Source organism: Callithrix jacchus, chromosome 14 (genome assembly GCF_049354715.1).
Source record: "Callithrix jacchus isolate 240 chromosome 14, calJac240_pri, whole genome shotgun sequence".
NCBI lineage: Eukaryota > Metazoa > Chordata > Mammalia > Primates > Cebidae > Callithrix > Callithrix jacchus.
Genome location: NC_133515.1, coordinates 63,492,520 through 63,511,644, shown reverse-complemented (window position 1 = coordinate 63,511,644; position 19,125 = coordinate 63,492,520). Strand labels below are relative to the sequence as shown.

The 19,125-nt window shown below is 35.0% G+C and overlaps 2 pseudogenes; both read left to right on the top strand.

Moving 5' to 3' along the window:
* Positions 1-1,063: 1,063 nt before the first annotated feature.
* Positions 1,064-1,377, top strand: LOC128929632 (small integral membrane protein 10-like protein 3 pseudogene; annotated as a pseudogene).
* LOC108593914 (protein FAM220A-like) lies at positions 1,250-2,773 on the top strand (annotated as a pseudogene).
* Positions 2,774-19,125: the final 16,352 nt, after the last annotated feature.

Sequence of the window (19,125 nt, the reverse complement as noted above, 5' to 3'; positions counted from 1 at the left end):
TAGGCACAAACTATTACATACATAAACATTGTTTATTATTTAGATCATTGTTTATATTTGCTACTATTGTAACTTGCTAAAGTATATGTACATATGCAACTTTATGAATTTTGTATGCAATATATGTATATCTAACATATGCACTTATATGTGATATTTCATGTCTATACATAGACATAGAATATATACTTTCACATATAGGCACAAAATATTTATATATTTATATTTTTATATTTTAGAACATTACCTGACACACACAATTATTTTCTGTTATTATTTCATGATAGCAATATGATGAGAAGAATACATATACAACTGGAAAATATTAAGCTTTTAGAAAATGTTTTACAAAAATACATTGTAATCCTGTTCAATATAATTAGAATTGCTCCTACCCCTTTCCATTTGGTTGTTTAAGCAACTTGAAACAACATAGTCTGCTTTTCAGGCTTTTTATTTTAGATATTGGCTAATTGTGGCTAAATTTAAATTACCAAGGCCAATTTACCCAGCAAATTTAGATTCCTGCCTATTTGACATCTACACTTGAATGTCTAATAGGCATCTCAAAGTGAATATGCCTAAATAAAACTACTGATTATCCACACCCCATAGCCTGTTCTTTATTATTTTCTATTTTTTTAATGGGCACCACCACCCATCAAGTTGGTAAGGTTTCAAACTGTAGATTCTTCATTGACTCTCTGTTTCCCATCCTAAATCCAGTTGATCCATTGGTGAGATCCAATTAGCTCTACATCCAAATACTATACGTAGACAATTCATGCATTTCATCCATTTTTGCTACCACTTGGGTACAAGGCCACTAACACCTTCGCTTTACACCTGGAACCATGGGAGTATAGTCACTGTATCTCTACCACTCCACAGCACCCTGAAGACTCCTCTCCAGAAACAGCTAGAATATCTTAAAAAAAAAAAAAAGAGGTGACGTCAGGCCGTGCGGCCGGGCTGGGACCAGGCGGCGGCTCGCGGAGGCACTTCCCCTAGCGTGACGCGAGGACACCGCTCCCCCGCGGCCCGCTCGCCAGCCGGCCTAGACGCCGCCTCCCTCCCTCGCTCCCTGAGCGCGCCAGGCGAGGGCCAGCGGCTGGGGCGACGCGGAGCGGAGAGGGCGGGCGGGCGGGCTGCGGGAGAGCCGGTCTCTATATGGCGGCGGCTCTGTCGGGCCTGGCTGTCCGGCTCTCGCGCTCGGCCGCCGCCCGCTCCTATGGGGTCTTCTGCAAGGGGCTGACTCGCACGCTGCTCATCTTCTTCGACCTGGCCTGGCGGCTGCGCATCAACTTCCCCTACCTCTACATCGTGGCTTCCATGATGCTCAACGTCCGCCTGCAGGTTCATATTGAGATCTATTGAAGGCCCTCCTGGACTGACACAGGCGTGACCTCAGGCCCATCCCATCCAAGAACAGGAAGCATGAGGGACAAAAGAGGGCCCCTTGGCACCTGCCTGGCACCAGTGCAGCGGGCCGGAGGAGGTGATTTGGACAAACTGTTACACAGCCTTAAGAAAAGAATGCTGAAGGAGGGCCCCAGGCCTGCAGATGCACCCTCCTGGATCAATAAGCCTGCGGTTGACAGAAAGTCACAGAGTGCTGCATTATCACTGGAAATGAGAAAGGATCCTAGTGGGGCTGGCCTCTGGCTTCACAGTGGTAACCCAGTGTTTCCACATGTGAAAGAATTAATAAGAAGAAATCTAGCCTCAGTAGCCACTCCGAGCGCAGCCATGGGTTTGTTCTCTGCTCCAACAGAGTGTTTTGCTGGGGTGTCCTGCAGTGGTGTTGAAGCTCTGAGGTGGGACTGGCAAGGAGGAGGGCCTGAGGCCGACGGCCACAGAGGACAGTGCCCCAAAGGAGAGCCTCAGGTGTCAGGACTGCCACACCATCAAAAACTGCTGGAAATGGGAAGTTGTCAGGATGACCCACCAAGTGATTTTCCCGAGGGTCTGGGCTCTGAGTTGGAACCCTCTTGCCTGCACTCCGTCCTGTCTGCAGTGCTGCACGTGTGTCTAGAAGTGCTCCTGGATGATGAGACAGAACGAGTTTTCCTTGACTGTTAAAGCCCATGTTTTCAAAGCAAACAATAGAATTCAAGAAAATGCTTAAAAGCACCTCAAATGGTCTCCAGATGACACTGGGGTTACTGGTTCTGCAACCTTTTGAATTAGCAAAATCATTATGCCATAGTTAAGGTCCAAGCAGAACAATAAAAATAGGTTAATTTTAAGAGTTGTCTTAGAACGATTTCTTTCCCATTAAGTCTGGATGCAAACCGTGCAGCCCTTCAGTTCCTGCTGTGGTTTTTTATGACTCGACAGACTTCAAGTAAATTGAGTTGAAATTCAAAGCTGGTTGATGTGGAAGAAACTTTTTTAGCATGTGTTAAATTGTGCTTTCAAAGACATAAAGAACTGGGAAACATTTCAGGAGACGCTCATAGCCTGTATAAATATCAGATTAGAACATACAGATTTACCATGAAATTCTGTCTTCAACACTCATTCTAAAGGACTACTGTCCGAAGTCCTGTGTGTTCCTTCGGCTTGTCTGATCACCCAATGGAAGTGGATATTCGTGAAGTTTACACCGCTGTACTTGGCATTAAGCCTTGCTGAATTCGTAGTAAGCTGTTACCATTTCTGCATTTTGTAGATGGTTTTCGTCTGCAGCAGAATTCGATTTCCCTTCTCACAGCCCTTTCCTTCCACGTGAAATGGGATTTAGACAGAGGCCCTGGGGTGAAAGTTGCAATATTAAGCTTACCTTTAGAGGAGTCCCTTCTCAAACTCGGAACCCTAGAAGGGTTCCCTTCAACGAAAAAGAGCTTGAGAAAGAGGTAGCTCCATTACAGAGAAGCAAATCAAGTTACTTCCCTTCTAAAAAGTTTCCCGGATTCTAGGAATTGCAGTATCTTGTGCCCTCAGATTTTTCAGGTGACTCCTTTTGTTGTCTGCTGAGAACTTTAATAAAGATAATTTAAGGGCATAAGTTTTTAAGGACTCCCAAAGTGAGACTTAACCATTTTGGGGATTACTGATTGCATATACCAGTTTATATTGTGTGCCGAATTATGCCATGTGCTATTTTAGTGTTTGGAGGAAATGAAAAATAAAATTTGTTCTTTCGCTTAAAAAAAAAAAAAAAAAGAAAAATTAGAGAATGTCACTTCACTGCACAAAGCACTGCAATTATTTCCTATTGTGCTTATCTAAACCTGAGTGCCTAAGTGACACAAACCCAAGGCTATTCTCACGTAATTGCCTTTGGTCAAACGCAATCCCTCTCACTTTGTAGGTTTCAGCCACATTTCGATGTTTTGGGATCATGTCCAGTGTGTTCCTACCTCATACGTAGCCCTTGCATTTGCTCTTACCTCTATCTGGATCACTTTTCTCTTAGTTATCTTAATATCTGACTCATTTTTTTCCCTCCAAGTCTCAGCTTAAATGTCAATCCTTGAAAGAATCTTTCCTAACTACAATATTGCTCCTTTGTCATTTTCAATTCCCTTAGCTTATTTTAGTCATCTTCATAACATTTATTATTATTAATGACATATTTAATATTTATTTGTTTGTTTAATATTTTTCTTCTTAGTAGAATATAAATTAAACTTTATGAGGGAAAGGACATAATGTTTGATTTACTGCAATGGGTGTATGCCTAGTTAAGCCCTTTGCCCGTGGTAGATGAAAAACAAATATTTATTCACAAATGAATAAATGATCGGTAAATTCCAGTGTGTGTAAGATCATCACAACATTGAAAAGTAGTCAGTTGAAGTGGTGGTGGTGATTGTGGTTACAGTGCAGACCAAATAAAAGTTATAACATAATAGTCACTATTCAAGACTGGTTTTCCTATAGTTATAAAACTATCTAACCATAAAGCACTTAATGATTTGGGGAAAAAAATCCATAAGATGAGCTGATTTATACACCATTATTTACACCATTTCCCTAGAGATTAAATGTAAAGTGATTAATGAAAGCAATTTCAAAAGAAGAAGAAAGAACTAGAAAAAGTTGTTTTCTTAGTTACTGAAATAAACCTATACCTTTAAATATTAATAATTTTCCTGTGATAATTTATAAAGTAATACTTTAGATTCATAGTATTGATAAATATTTTAATTTTTCAATTGTTTTGAGATGATTAATTATATTTTAGTGGAGCTGTTAGCTCTCAATAAAATAATCCTTTTGAGTTGGATCAAGAAAATGCTTATAATGTCTTTCTATATAAGATGTATATATCCACAGGATGTCCACACAGGTTTTAAAATTGTTTTACAAACTTTAATTATCTGCCTTATGAAAAGCAATAATGATTAAATAGCAATAATGATTCAAATGATTGAAAAGGGTAGTGAGAACAAGAATCACACAAATCAAACAAGCCTGTAGTTTGATTTTACGCACAATTGTCACAGCACATAAGAGTACAGAGAGAGTGAGATAACCAAATAAGATAGATGAGAGATTAGAAAAGTATCATCACTCACTTGTGATTCTATTCCCTTTCCTCAGAAGGCAGACAAAACATATCATCTTTTTATCTACAGCTCAATAGAGCAAAATCTGAATGATGTCACCGTGAATGAAAATTATTTAATAGAAACTATTACAAGATGTGTTGAAGAATTACCCAAGGGAAAGAAAAGATAGGAAGATCATTTTATCAAATAACATAAGGTGCATATAAATATTATACACAGCATATTCCCATGATAGATATAGAATCAAATTTGAGATTTGTGACTCTTTCAGAAAAGCATCCAGGTTTGTGATGCTGGGAAGCTGCTTACTCCAAAGATAAATTACATCCCAAAGTCTTCAGACAACTACCAATGGCCTTGCATATGCCCATTTTTTTAATTTTACATTTTATATTTATTGAATAAATGCCAAGAAGTTTAAGTTATTGTGATGTGGCTTAATATAACCTATTTGACAAGGTATTGATTAATAAAATAATCTTTAATAGAGCTGTAATTTGTTATGGCATTTTATTGGTTAATACTAGAATCTAACAGATGTTTTCCAGTGGAGCCAATTCTTTGGGGAAATTAACATACATGAGATATGAGAAAAACATGTATTCAAAAGAAAAAAGTGCAGAAACAATGAAAACTCAAATCATATATTTATGCTAATGGGATCTTTTAGTTGTTTTGTTTTTATTTAACAGAAAAAGTTTTATATTTAAAACCCTCAAGCAACTATAAAAGGAATATAAATAGATTAAATCTTTCAAAGAGACTGATTCTAAGTATCTACAGGTAGTTTTAAAAGAGAAAAAAGTCTTGTCTTATACCAAAAAGTGTTCAGAAGTGGTCTATTATTAATAATTAATTTAGACTCCTCTGTCAAAACATTAGTCACATGTTTGCTATTAATGTCAGTTTAATCGATGCTTTCATGTGGAAATCTCAGATTTCTGCCTAATACTGCTTTTTAAGACAATACTTCAAGAATGGGGTAAGTGAGGAGGGAAGTTAATAAGAAATGTCTAATCATTCTTTAATTATCATTTTAAATAAATGACACTCAAATAGAAAATGTGATGAAAAATAGATTAAAATAGAGCTATTACTCACACATAATAGACAGTTTTTTTTCTCTCTATTTCAAAGCCAAACCATAACAGATAGGCAAGGACCCAACTAGTTAGATAAATGAAATATTTACTTGAATGTTATCAAGAATATGATGGGCAAATAACTAATTGAATGTGGCCTTTGTATAATAGACAGTAGAGTTCAAAAGAAAAGAAAACAAATACTGAAAACAAATCTTCATTGTACTGTTCATCTCTTCGCATTTATGCATGCTCATGTTTTTACGTCTTTCCTAGCTCTTTGAAACGATGCTTACGTAAGTGTTATTGCTTTTAAATATTCATGTCCTATGCCAGTTTGGAGGATATGGGTGGTTTAATGAAAAATATATAATACTTGAAGTTGTGAGATTTGTGTTCAAATTATGATGAGGTAGTGTTAAAACAAAATTATTTTACGCTTTTTAAAAGTATCCATTTTACGACTTGAGGGTCAATTTAATCATGACTATGCCACTGATTATATGTGTGCCTTTGAACATATATTTAAATGTTATAGTCTCAGGTCCCTTGTTTGTTAAATAGGGCAGATGACACGCATCTTAAATAATTGTTAGTAATTAAATATAGAAATGTCTAGCATGTTGCCAAGGGCATGGGAAACACAGTCAATATTAACTGAATCTGGAAAAAAAAAAAAATATTTAAATCTGAAAGTGTCCTGGGACACTTGGAAAAAAAAATTAGAAAACAAAAAACAGGAAAAAATAGTTTCACTGTTTTTTGTCCCAAAAGGAAGACAATGGATTCAATCAATAAGTTATTGATCCATGAGCTTAATATCTCTCAAGAGCAAAATTCTGCAATGGATTAAATACATGCTCTGTGAGAACTTACCAGAGGAAATGATTATAATCAGTAACCATTGAATATTTATAGAACATATATATTTTAAATGGACCTTCTATATATATTTCATAGGTTACATGACAATCTATGAAGGTGGTTGATTATAGCCAAACATTTGTGAGGTATTTACCAACATTATTTGTAAGTAATTAGTAAGTATTAGTAAGTATTCCTAAATCTATAAAAGTTTCAAGTCAAGCTAAGAAACAGTTACATAGAAAATTATTTTACCTTACAACTTCAAAAATGATAGCTCCATTACGATGAAATAAAAGTATGGATAAGCAATGGTTCTCACATGACTAAAAGTTGGGAAATATCAAGCATGATTAAATTTATTTATGATTCCATGCGTGTAAGTTGCTGCTGAGGCTAATACCTTTTAGATAAGTAATAAAGACTCACAATTCATAAATTGTTACATAGTTGTCTCATACATTGTTTTCTAGACTTCATGTTAGCAAAATCACTGTTTACATTATTAATAATTGCGATTTTCATTTAATTTTTGTTCTCCTGACCATATGATACAAATGATTAAAGAACTGTCATTGAATTTGTGTAGTATAAAATTAGTTCACAAAATGTAGGCATTAATGTAACATTATACAAAATAATCTCATAAAATATAATTATTTAAATAAAAAGTAAAATACAGTAAAAATAATACTTTAATAAAGCTGATTTTTAACAATTTAATTAGATCTTTTAAAATATTTCTTCATATTTTACTTGGAAGTAATTTTAAATTCATAGGTAATTTATAAAATGAAAAGAAGGACAAAGAACACTCATATATTCTGTACACAGATTTGTCTATTGTTGCCATTTTGTCACATTTGGTTTATCATTTGCTCTGTTTTCTATATAAATATGTATGCATGCACACACATAATTTTTTTCTGGGCTGTTTATGAGTAAGATAGGTACATCATAGCACTATATTGCAAACTGATTTAGTGTCAATTTTCCAAGAATAGTTATATTCTTTTAGATTACCACAGTTCAGTCACAACTTCAGTAAATTTAACTTGGTATGTTATATATTTTTTAGATCTACCATTGTACTTCAAAGACTGACTCAAAATATAACATTTTCTTCCCCCAGTAAGGAATACCGGATAGGGTAAGAAATCGTGTTTGGCGTTTACGTCTCTTTGTACTCCTTTAGTCTAGAACAGTTCCAATGCTTTCTTTCACTTTTATGACATGGACATTCTGGAAGAATACAATCAGTCATTTGTTGTTTTGTTTTTCTTAATAGAACATGTCACATTTTTTGTTTTCTGACATTTTATTTGGAGTAGTTTCCAATTCTCCATTTTCATCCAAAATACTGCCTGGGTGATGATGTGGTGTCCTTTTTAGGATATCACATCTACAGGTATGCATCTTAGTCCATTGGAGCTGCTATAACAAAATACCATACAGTGGGAGGCTTAAATAACAAAAATTATTTCTCATAGTTCTAGAGGCTAGGAAGTCTCTGATTCAGGTGCCAACAAATTGTGTGTCTGTTGAGGACCCTCTTCTGGATTGCAAATATCTACCTTCTTCTACCCTCACATTGTGGAAAGAGGGAGTGCTCTAGTCTTTTTTTCTGTTGATAAGGGAACTATCCCCTATGGGGGCACCACCATCATAATGTCATCCAATCTTAATTATCTACCAAAGGCCCAAAGTCCAAATACTGTTGCATTTCACCATATGAATTTGGGGATGGCAAACCTCCAGTCCAGCACAACACAATGTCCTTTTTCTTTTGTTTGCCCTTTTAAAACTGGGAAGCAGTCTTCAGACAGAGACTTTATTTATAATAAATCTCATATGCTTAGACAATAAGTAGTTTCCAATATTTTGCAGTTATATGTAACGTTGCCATGAGTAATTTTGTACATGTATATTTTTATATTGCTGAAAGTGTATGTTTAGTGTAAATTCTTTGAGTGGGACTCCTGGGTGGAAAGGCAAATGCATAGTAGTGGGAGAATTCCCTTGTTAAGACAACTGGATCCTGGTGCTTTGCTGTGGGATAGTTCCCTGATAACTGTCTCTATTTCGTGAAGGATTAGTCATCTTTAAACATATCTTCCTCTACTTTGGTAAGTTTTGGTAATCTATTTGCCTAAGATATTATCCATTTGCTATACATTTTCAGAGCTACTGTGTGTAGAATGTACCAGCATGATTTACAAAAATCTCATTTTTTATTTTGCGAATATGCGTTTTCTCCCTACTTTTTAAATTATATTAACTAGTGAATTTCCTATTTTAATAAAAATGTTTAAGTATCAGAATCATTGTATATTAATGCAATCTATTAATTTTTCTCTTCTTTACCTCATCTATTTTTGCTTGCATGTTTATTATTGCCTTCTTTATATATTACTTTTTTTGCTATTTTTAATAATATGTGATGGAAATTTGTTACATTTTTATTTCATTGATACATATTTTTGGAGTCTTGAATTTTCCTCTGATTGCTGATTTAATTATATCTTATAGTTTCTGACATATAGCACACTTATTATTTTTCAGAAATTGTACTTCTGTTTGTATATCCCTGTCATCCAAGGGCCATTTAATAGAACTTCTTTTAATGTGCAAGCAAGGACCTTTCACATTTTTTTTGTGTGCATTTAAAATTTCTAGTTTCATTTTATATTGTTAGAGAAAGTTGATTGTAACATTGCTACTTTGGACCTACTGATGTTTACATTGTGCTCAAGAAAATCATAGATTTTCTGAAACTTCCAAGTGACTATCTATCTATCTATCTATCTATATCTATCTATCTATCTATCTATCTCCATTTTGAGACAGGATCTTGTTCTGTTGCCCATGATAGAGAGCAGTGGCATGATCACAGCTCAATGAAGCCTCAACTTCCTAAGCTCAAGCGATCCTTCCACCTCAGCCTTCTGAATAGGTGGGACCACAAGTGTGCACTACCACATCCTGTTAGTTATTATTTTTTGTAGAGATAGGGTCTCCCTAGGTTGCCAGGCTGGTCTCAAACTCTTGGGCTCAAGTGATCCTCCTGCTTTGGCTTCACAAAATGTTGGGATTACAGGTGCGAGCCACCACACCTGGCCCAGTAGCAATATTTTAAATCAAAATTATTTAAAGCTGAATTTTATTTAATATATAGTAGTTCATTTGACCTCATTAAATATTTTTATTAAGACAAAATATCTCATATTTTTAATGTTCACATTTTTAGTGTTCATATTTTTTGTGGTCACATTTCTAGTATTCAGGTTGATTCTCAATGCAAACAGTTGTTACCTTTCATCACAAATGCTACATCTAGACCAGAGTGTCTCAACCCAAGTACTACTTATATCTTGTGCTGCCTAATTTATTGTTGCCCTGGTCTAGTGATAGCACAGTTTCTACTATATGTATTGTTTACAACTTTTGTTTTTTTCTCACAATATTTGTAGATACATCACTCTTCAATATAGTACATCCTTTAAAATTATATCATACTGTTCTGCAATCTGAATATAACAATCTAACAATACTTCTGTTTTTAACAAACTTAGATTTTCCATCAAGTCTGTTATTAAACAGTACTACATTGAATATCCTTACAAATGCGACTTATTTTTGAATATGTGTGATTGAACCTCTAAGGCATATATCCAGAAGTCAAATTGCTGGATTATCTAGAACATACATTTTACATTAAATTGACACAGCCAGATTGCCTTCCAAAGTAGCTGTGTCTATTTAAAAATTATTTCAGCACTCTATGAGAAAATATATTTTCTACACCAATGGCAACATTGGATATGGTCAAAATTTTTATTTTAAAATTTCAGTTATAATTAAAATCTGCTAGAAAATTACATCTTATTTTGTAAGCAAAAACAATCTTTAATGTATTTATTCAGAATTTGTATGCCTCTTCTATAAATAGCCTACTTATGGGTCTTGATCATTTTTTATGGGCTTCATTTTAACTTTTGTTTCTTTATATACTATGACTATTATCTATTTTGAAATATTTTCTTCCAGAATATTACTAGATCTTATTTTTTTGTCCTTTTAAAATCATTTATGTAGCCAGAAATGTTAATTATTATATGTATTTTGCTTTTGGTGTATACTTTTAAAAGGCTTTCATGGCTTCGCTGCCACAACCAATTTTTTTCCTAAATTTTCCTAAATGTCAAGTTATGTGTGCATGTATATATCTAAATCTACGCATGCAACTATATATGTATTTTATATTTAGGTCTGTAATCCAGCTAAATTTATTTTATCTAAACATGATAGCTATTTTCAAGTACTTGATAAGCTCATCAAAAATAACATTTTGAGTTTATTAAAAAGAAACTAGAAATAATTGATGAAAATTGTAACAAATCACAGTTAATCTGAATTTAATGAATATTCAGTGCTATTTGTTGATAAGATGTGCTGCCATCACTAGATACACTTAAGAAAATATCAAACAACCTGTCTGAAGAATCAGGGAATTGATGAAAAGGAATTCTTCATTAGATAGGAAGATTGATTTCCAATTCAGAGAATCTCTGGTACAAGACAATATTCATAACATTTGACTTATTCCATTTTGAAAAGTATATTTTGATAATTATTTTTAAACTTAAAATCATTATACATGCAACATGATTTATGTAGAAAAACTATAAAAGGCAGAGAAGCAAGCAGAAAAAAGTACATTCATGAGCTTATCGGTGAAATGTAACCACTTCCTTTATTTTGAGCTGTACATAGGTACATGTATTTACATATAGATAAATTCAGATATACACACAAGTATTTTTATGAATTGGGATTCATGCTATAAATACTTTCATGACTTGCTATAACATAAAACTATACATTATAAACACTTTTAATGCCATTCAGTATATAGATATATCACTTTTAATGATGACATAATACTCAGTAACTCTATTATAATTGTTGGATGTTTAAGTTGTATCTATTTTTTCCATTTATTTATTTATTATAGTTTAAGTTCTAGGGTACATGTGCAGATCATGTGACCTGGATGAAGGTTGGTGCCACTGAGTAAGATGAAGAAAATGAGACAAGAGTGCATTTGGCAGGGAGATTTTAATAACGAATTGAATATAATGAGTTTAGATGCCTTTGACACAGCATATCCAAATAGAAATGTTGAGTCTGCCACAGAATACTAAGCTCAAGAGCTTTTGTGTACAAGTCAAATGAGGAAGAGGTCAAACAGAAAATGTTGAGATCTGGGTCATCTCTGCTGTCCAAGAAGCACCTGCACAGCCTGGCATTCAGAGACTGAATAGGAAGCCAGGGAGAGAATAATCGAGTGTCTCAACCACCATTCTGCTCCCTCTCCTCATCCCTGCTGCCTCCTAATAATCTTCCAGAAGATCCTGCTCAGTCTTTTTTGTTTAAATTTATTTATTATACTCCAAGTTCTGGGGTACATGTGTAGATTGTGCAGATTTATTACATAGGTATACACATGCTATGGTAGTGGTTTGCTGCATCCATCACCCCATCATCTACATTAGATATTTCTCCTTATGCTATCTCTCCCCAATCTCACCATCCCCTGCCATTCCTCCCCTAGCCCCCCACCTCCCAGGGTTCAGTATGTGATTTTCCCCTCCCTGTGTCCATGTGTTCTCATTGTGCAACACCCACTTAGGGGTGAGAACATGTAGTGATTGGTTTTCTGTTCTTGTGTCAGTTTGCTGAGAATGATGATTTCCAGCTTCATCCATGTCCCTGCAAAGGACATGAACTCATCTTTTTTCATGATTGCACAGTATTCCACGGTGTATATGTGCCACATTTTCTTTATCCAGTCTATCATTGATGGGCATTTGGGTTGGCTCCAAGTCTTTGCAATTGTGAACAGTGCCACAATAAACATACGAGTGCATGTGTCCTTATAATAGAATAATTTATAATTTTTTGAGTATATACCCAGTAATGGGATAGCTGGGTCAAATGGTATTTCTATTTCTAGATCCTTGATGAATCGCCACACTGTCTTCCACAATGGTTGCACTAATTTACCATCCCACTAACAATGTAAAAGCATTCCTATTTCTCTGCATCCTCTTCGGCATCGTTGTTTCCTGATTTTTTAATGAAAAATCACCATTCTAACTGGCATGAGGTGGTATCTCAATGTTGTTTTGACTTGCATTTCTCTTTTCCTTTTATAATCAATGTCATAACTAACACATATACATTTTTATATTTGGGAAATTATCCATTTTTTTCTTACAGAAATATCCTAGACATAGTAAAATTCTACAAATGAGTTTATCAAAAATGAGTAAAAATGTATGGATATTTTTAAAGTTTTTAATATAGTTGGCCAAATGTATTATTAATGCATTCAAAAAGTATTGATTGAGCACTTGTATCAGGAACTACTTTACTGAAGATACAATGACAGACAACATAAACACAGCCCTAAGCCTTATAGAGCTTAAAATCCAGTTAGGGAAACAGATATTAAGTAAATAATAACACTGATATATAAAAATAATGGCATCAGTTACGTAGTGTTTACTACGTGCCAAGCTCTATTATAAGTACTTTATATCTGTAAACTTTTTAAAACATTCACAATACCATGATGTAGAGTACAATTATCATTTCCATTTTTTTAGATGGGATAATCAAGAAGACATATGATAAAAAACTTGCTTAAGTTTACAGAGCCAGGAAGTTGGGAAACCAAAATTCCAAATTTGATTCTAGAGTTTGTCTTGTAACTAGTAAATATGCAGAAAATTATAAACTTTTTAAGGGAAAATGCAGAGAGTTAAAAAAATTTAAAACAAACAAACAAAACACTTTATTGAGCTATTGCAAAGCATTTGGTTAATTATTCTAAAGAGATTAAATGTCCTTCTTGCATCAGGAATTCTGGAAAGTCAGAAAAAAAATCCCTTTAAAAAAGCATAATTCAACTATTTGTAATTGGGTAGTTCTACTTGAATAATATAGCCCCAGTAGCTAAAAAATATTACCTATTCTATAACACCGAGCTGGCCAAATAGTTAATGGTGCTTTATTGGCATTGATCGACTGCCTCATTGCTTCATCAGATAGTTTTGCATGAATAATTGTAGGTCACTACTTGTAAAGTGGATGAATTTGCATAGTGCACATTAATCAACAATCATTCTTGCTTTGAGAAATAGTGAAACAGATGGCAATAGCAATAGTACAAGTGACTGACTTTTGCCTCAGCAGTCTGGGTGGATATTCAATCAAGAAAATTAGATTATTGTGGTGATGATTTATTTTAGCTTCCAAGTGCTGTCTCCAAGCAGCAACTCAAGAAATATTCTGAAATGAACCTGGAGAGGTTTGTTCCCTGGAATTGCAACAGCAAAATGATGTCTTTAGTATTACATGTTAAAAGCCAAATACCTTCATAGGCTGTTTCCTGTTGGCACTAATTTTCCAACTGCTTTCAGGATACATGTTACAGTTTCTGCCTAATGCCACTTGACTTTTCTAAACCTCACTGCTATATCTCCAATTTACTCTTTATTCTTACTTTATTGTGGATTCATCCCCCAAACAATTTTTTTAATTGATTCAAGTTTAAAAGTTATAGTATCAGCTCTATAAAAAACATGTTTACTGTTACATTCCTACTGCCTGATTTTTCTCGGAGATTAGCTGGAGCAAACAAAACCTGTTCTAGTTTGACATGCTCATGCTATTGGGCAGAGTGGGATGAGGAAGCAGAGTACCTGATTCCCTTGGGTATATTTACTCTTTCACATCAATCTTAGCTTCCAGAGAAAACAAAAATGATACTTATAAATTAAAAAAAAAAATAGGAAAAAGATGAAAGAAAAGGTAAAAGTTGCAACCTCTATACGAGAAGAAATCAGAGTAATGACACTAAGTCTTTGAGACTGACAATGCTTATAGAAGAAGAACAAACACTAAGTCAACAAACGTTAGAAATGATGGGTCCATTTCTTATATGAGGATGAACTATTAGCCATAAGAGTAATTGCTCTCTCTCAGTTATGTTATAAACTTTTCAGAATCTCTGTCCTTGGAAACTTTAAAAACAGATGGGAGGTAGTGATTTCCGAACTGATATCCAAGTATGCAGGTGAATACACCAAATGAACTTCAGTCCTTTCCAATTACCTAATTCTATGGTCACGGGAAAGCTCAAATTCCAATTTGTCTTGGCATATTTGGTTAGTTTTTGACAGGAAAGCAGCTGGTGTTAGGGGTTGAATAACGAAACTTCAATCACCAATTGTGCTAACTAGTAAAATGTGAAGGAAAGCATGTGGTTTGGCGATTCTCATTTAACTAGTTTTCCTAAATCTTATACACTTCACTTTGAATTGGGTTACAGAGCTCTTCTAATTCCAATCATTCAACACAACATTAACAAAATCTGGAATTCTCTGCACAGACAAGATAGAAAAGGACCTGAGTACATGGACACAGATAAATGTTATGGCAGAAGTGAAATATATAGTCATTAATACATCTTGGAGGAGGTCTCCAAGATAAAGGGAGAGTCTATTCCAACACAGAGGCAAAACATTATAACAGGAACAACACAGTAAAGGTTACTACCTGAGCATTCACAGTCCAGCATGATATCCAAATGTCTCAAGTCAGTAGCCTCAGATAAGAATTTATAGGCATCTCTCACTCCTAGTGGACTGGGCTCCTTTAAATGTTGCCTTTCGGCATTTGCCTATCAACGTAAAGTGATCCACACCCTATTTCATTATATATACCTCTAGTGCCACTCTCTTTTGCTTTCTCTGCCGTACCCTTCAGTCCTGCCTTTTGTGACCTGGGGGTGAAGGACTGCCCCTCCAAATCACAATGCTCTCCCTGCCCAGGATCTGTAAGTAAAAAATCTTTGCACTTGGTTCCTGTTGTGGTGGTGTGTTGGTTTTGTGCCTTGCATCTGAAGAAGCAGATGCTTCCCAGGCCTGGTTTTCCTTGGGATGCGGAGGAGCACAGGTTGGGCTCCTAGCACCATAGTGATGATCAGACAGGCATTACTGAACTCAAGTCAGACAAGAGTCAGAGTGTCTGCTAGTATAAAGAAGTTTCCTATGTGAGGGATGCCCCTGTCACAGGTCAATTAAGCATTAGACTGTCTCCCACGTAAAATAAGCATCCCATGAAAGTCACAGTGTAAACAACCATGTCCCTCTTTTCATTAGAGCAGGGTTGCTAGGAGCTCTGGTACTAGAAAGCCAATTTATCTGAAGGCACTCTAAACAAACACAAGATCGAAGGCTATCTGAGAAGCTAACAACATGAAATCCAGATAGGCAACTCAGCATTAGGTTAGTCTGTTGGAAAATAGTAGAGGCTTAACTATGAAAATGAACCTTCAGTACCTGGGCTTGGAGGAATGAAAATAGCAAGACAGAGAATTAGTTTTAGGATTAAAGTAACAGATGAGGCACCAAAAATGAGACTGACACAGGCAACAGGTTTCAACTTCACCTTCCTAAAGGAGGCTCTAATTTGTTGAATGACACAGATCTAAAAAAAATAAAAGCCACTTTTCCAGTGGGGGGCTGTCAGGGCAAGAAAAAGATGTTTACTCAATGCTCTTAAATTTTTTAATTCTCCTTGCTTGAATTTATTATTGGTTCTTGGAACTGGAACTGGCCTAAACCACAGGTGAAAAGTCAAGAAAGCTGAGCTGAGAGGAAGCTTTGAAACTTTGCAGGGTCCAATAAAGTCCACCTTGAGAAATGTGGTTACCTCAGGTGCACTCACTTGCAGAGTGGCAATGCTGCCAGATAAGGTGAAGACGAGAAACTTTGAGCCCGAGTAACAACTACGATTATGATTCCAGACTCAGCTGGGTCTACCAGATGCAAGAAATGTGTAGTCATTTGAGTGCAACAGGATAAGCTCAGCACAGGACTAATTTGTTCAGCTGGTGTTCTAGCTTATTGCTAGTCTTTGGCAGATAGTAGTGCTCAGTTGCTACAGATGTGGCCACTGATGCTATACGGTGGTTTTTTTTTGAACTGTTTTTCGCTGAAATATTTCAGAAAGGTAAAGATGAACTCTCAGGCCAGGAATGATTTCTCTGTAAAGCTGTATTCCTCCTCCTGAACCTATGTGTTTAATGATTATTTTTGAATCATTGCACAGGAGAAAATTCAGGAAATTCACTCAAAAGACCATAACAATGATGTCTCCTAGAAATGAAAAAGAAATATTCTCATTAAAACTGGTCATTAGGGAGATCTGCCTGGACCATAGAGCGAAGATTCCCATCCCATTTTACAGAGATTACCTAATAAAATCAAATGAATGTTAATTCATCTAACAAGTATTTGCCATCTGTATTTTTCTCAATGGAGGTTGGAAAAAAATTACAAATTATTCCCTGACTCCAAGATTTTCTCCGATTTGGTTTATTTTTTATAATAAAGTGTTGTGTAGTGAAAAAAAGAGAAAGTATAGTGGAAATCTATATGATGTTCAGAAAGGTTTTCCTATTGGTCATGCACATTATACAAATCAATAAATATACATGTACAATGAGAATCACATTGATATTGTTTGTGGGTATAATTGTGATATTTACTTGTGATGAAATAGGGTAGAATTGCCAAGACATGTAGTCCAAACAACTGTTAATGATATGTTATTTTTTGATCTAAGAGGTTCTACTCATGTGATTCAGTTTAAATAACTGTAACCTTAAGATAGTTTAACCCTTCAATAATATGGAGAAGAACGGTATGAAGGTTGCTGTGAATATTTCTCAACCAGAGTATTTCATCTTTCTTTTGAATTGATTATAAATTGTTGTTTTATAAAGGTTAATATAAGGATAATTGTTCCCCTGACTAATAAATTAATCAGATCATTTTAATAAGTCAGAATATTTTAAAGAAGTATTTGCCTGTATGCACATAAATATATATCTGCATTTTATAACAGTCTCAATATTTCAGCTCTTTCAATTTCAGTGATTTTTTAAAAAAGGGGGTTGGAATGATTTCAAAGGAAAAGACATGGATATTATGTAGCCTGGGACAAAATAATTATGCTGCAGTGTTTAATCATGTTTAATATTAATGCTAATGACCTATTTTTAGATTAGTGAATAATTGAGAGTACATTGCCATTGTTTTATCAGATTCTTGTTATAAAAAGAGGCAAAAGTATTTTTTTTTTCAAGACAGACTGCAGTGACAAGATTTGGTACAACATAGAAACTTTGACACTCTACTTGTTACTAAGACTTTCTTTCATAACCCGACTCCCACACATTTAAAATGTATTTTCTGATGCCCTTGACAATAAGAAACAGCTTAAACTATTCTGAAATCTGAAGGTGTGGTGTTAAGGCACATTCATTTTGAAAATAATAACAACTATAGGAAAAAAGAAAATGCTTCTAATGGTGAGAGAGAAATTTGGACTTTCTCAGATAGCATGCACAGTTTCTAGAAGATTGACCTTCTTTCAGTGGAATTTCCAGTGGCATGGGTTTTCCTGGTACATCTATATATTTAATTAAAAGAGAAGTTTATTCTAAACAAACACAGATGTTTATGGTTCTGCTTGACTGACGTTTTTCTTTGCCAAATATTATTGTTTGGAGAGTCATTAAAGGTCGAGTAGAAACAACTCTACATTGAAAGGAGAGGATTGCAATTTAGTTTGCAGTAATTAAATCACTTGATAGCAAGTGAGGCCGAACTGGAGCAATGAATGAATATTTTTTGGAAGCTACAGCACAGGTTATAAGTGAGCTAAGATGTCAGAATACATTGTTCGAATGAGTCAGGTATCTCTGTGTATATACATTTATTTGCCATTAGAAAATCAACTTAATTCAGTGTGTTTGACAGAAAAATGCTCTACAAGAAAATAGGATCTAGACCCAATGAGCTTGAGAAGCCTTCAGAAAAAAATTAAGTGAATTTTCTTATTTCAGTTATTTGTAAGAGCATTCAATATGCAATTTTGCCTTAAGAGAGGAACATAACGTTTCTCACTATACCAAGAAATGAACATGTTTTCCAAAATCGATCATGAAACCCCTTTCCCCCATGATGTTTCATAATGTTGGTGGTTTGGGGGATTTGCTTCGGGATATGTTGTTTTCAAAGTTGTTCAGGTGGTAAATCTAGTCTCTTTCTCTGACCTTTTGGACTGAATTGACTTCCTGCTCCCCTTCCCCAAACACAAATTGGTTCTTAAAACAAACTATCTGAACTATCAGCCATTCTCAGTGGGCTCTCCTTATGTGTTTATTTCCTTCTTTAGCTTGTAATTGTTACCCAGGCACTAAGTTTTAGACTCCATGAACTTTTTATAACAGCAGAATGGCAGGTTAAGTAGAGGCACCTGTTTTCTCCTTACCACCAGCCCCTAAAATAATTTGATCGGCACACTTAGCTTCTAACCCTCTACTGTGCTCTAAGGGAGTATTTCCTATTCAAGCCTAGCTTGGGTGTTTTTATGGGACAGAATAGAATAAATTGAGACAGGCAGAGGAAATATAGGAGATTAACACTTCCAATAATAAGTATAACAATAATATTGCTTACTTTTCTAGGGGAGCTACTGTTTGTCAAGAGAATGTATAGTCAAGAGTATGTATAGTAAAC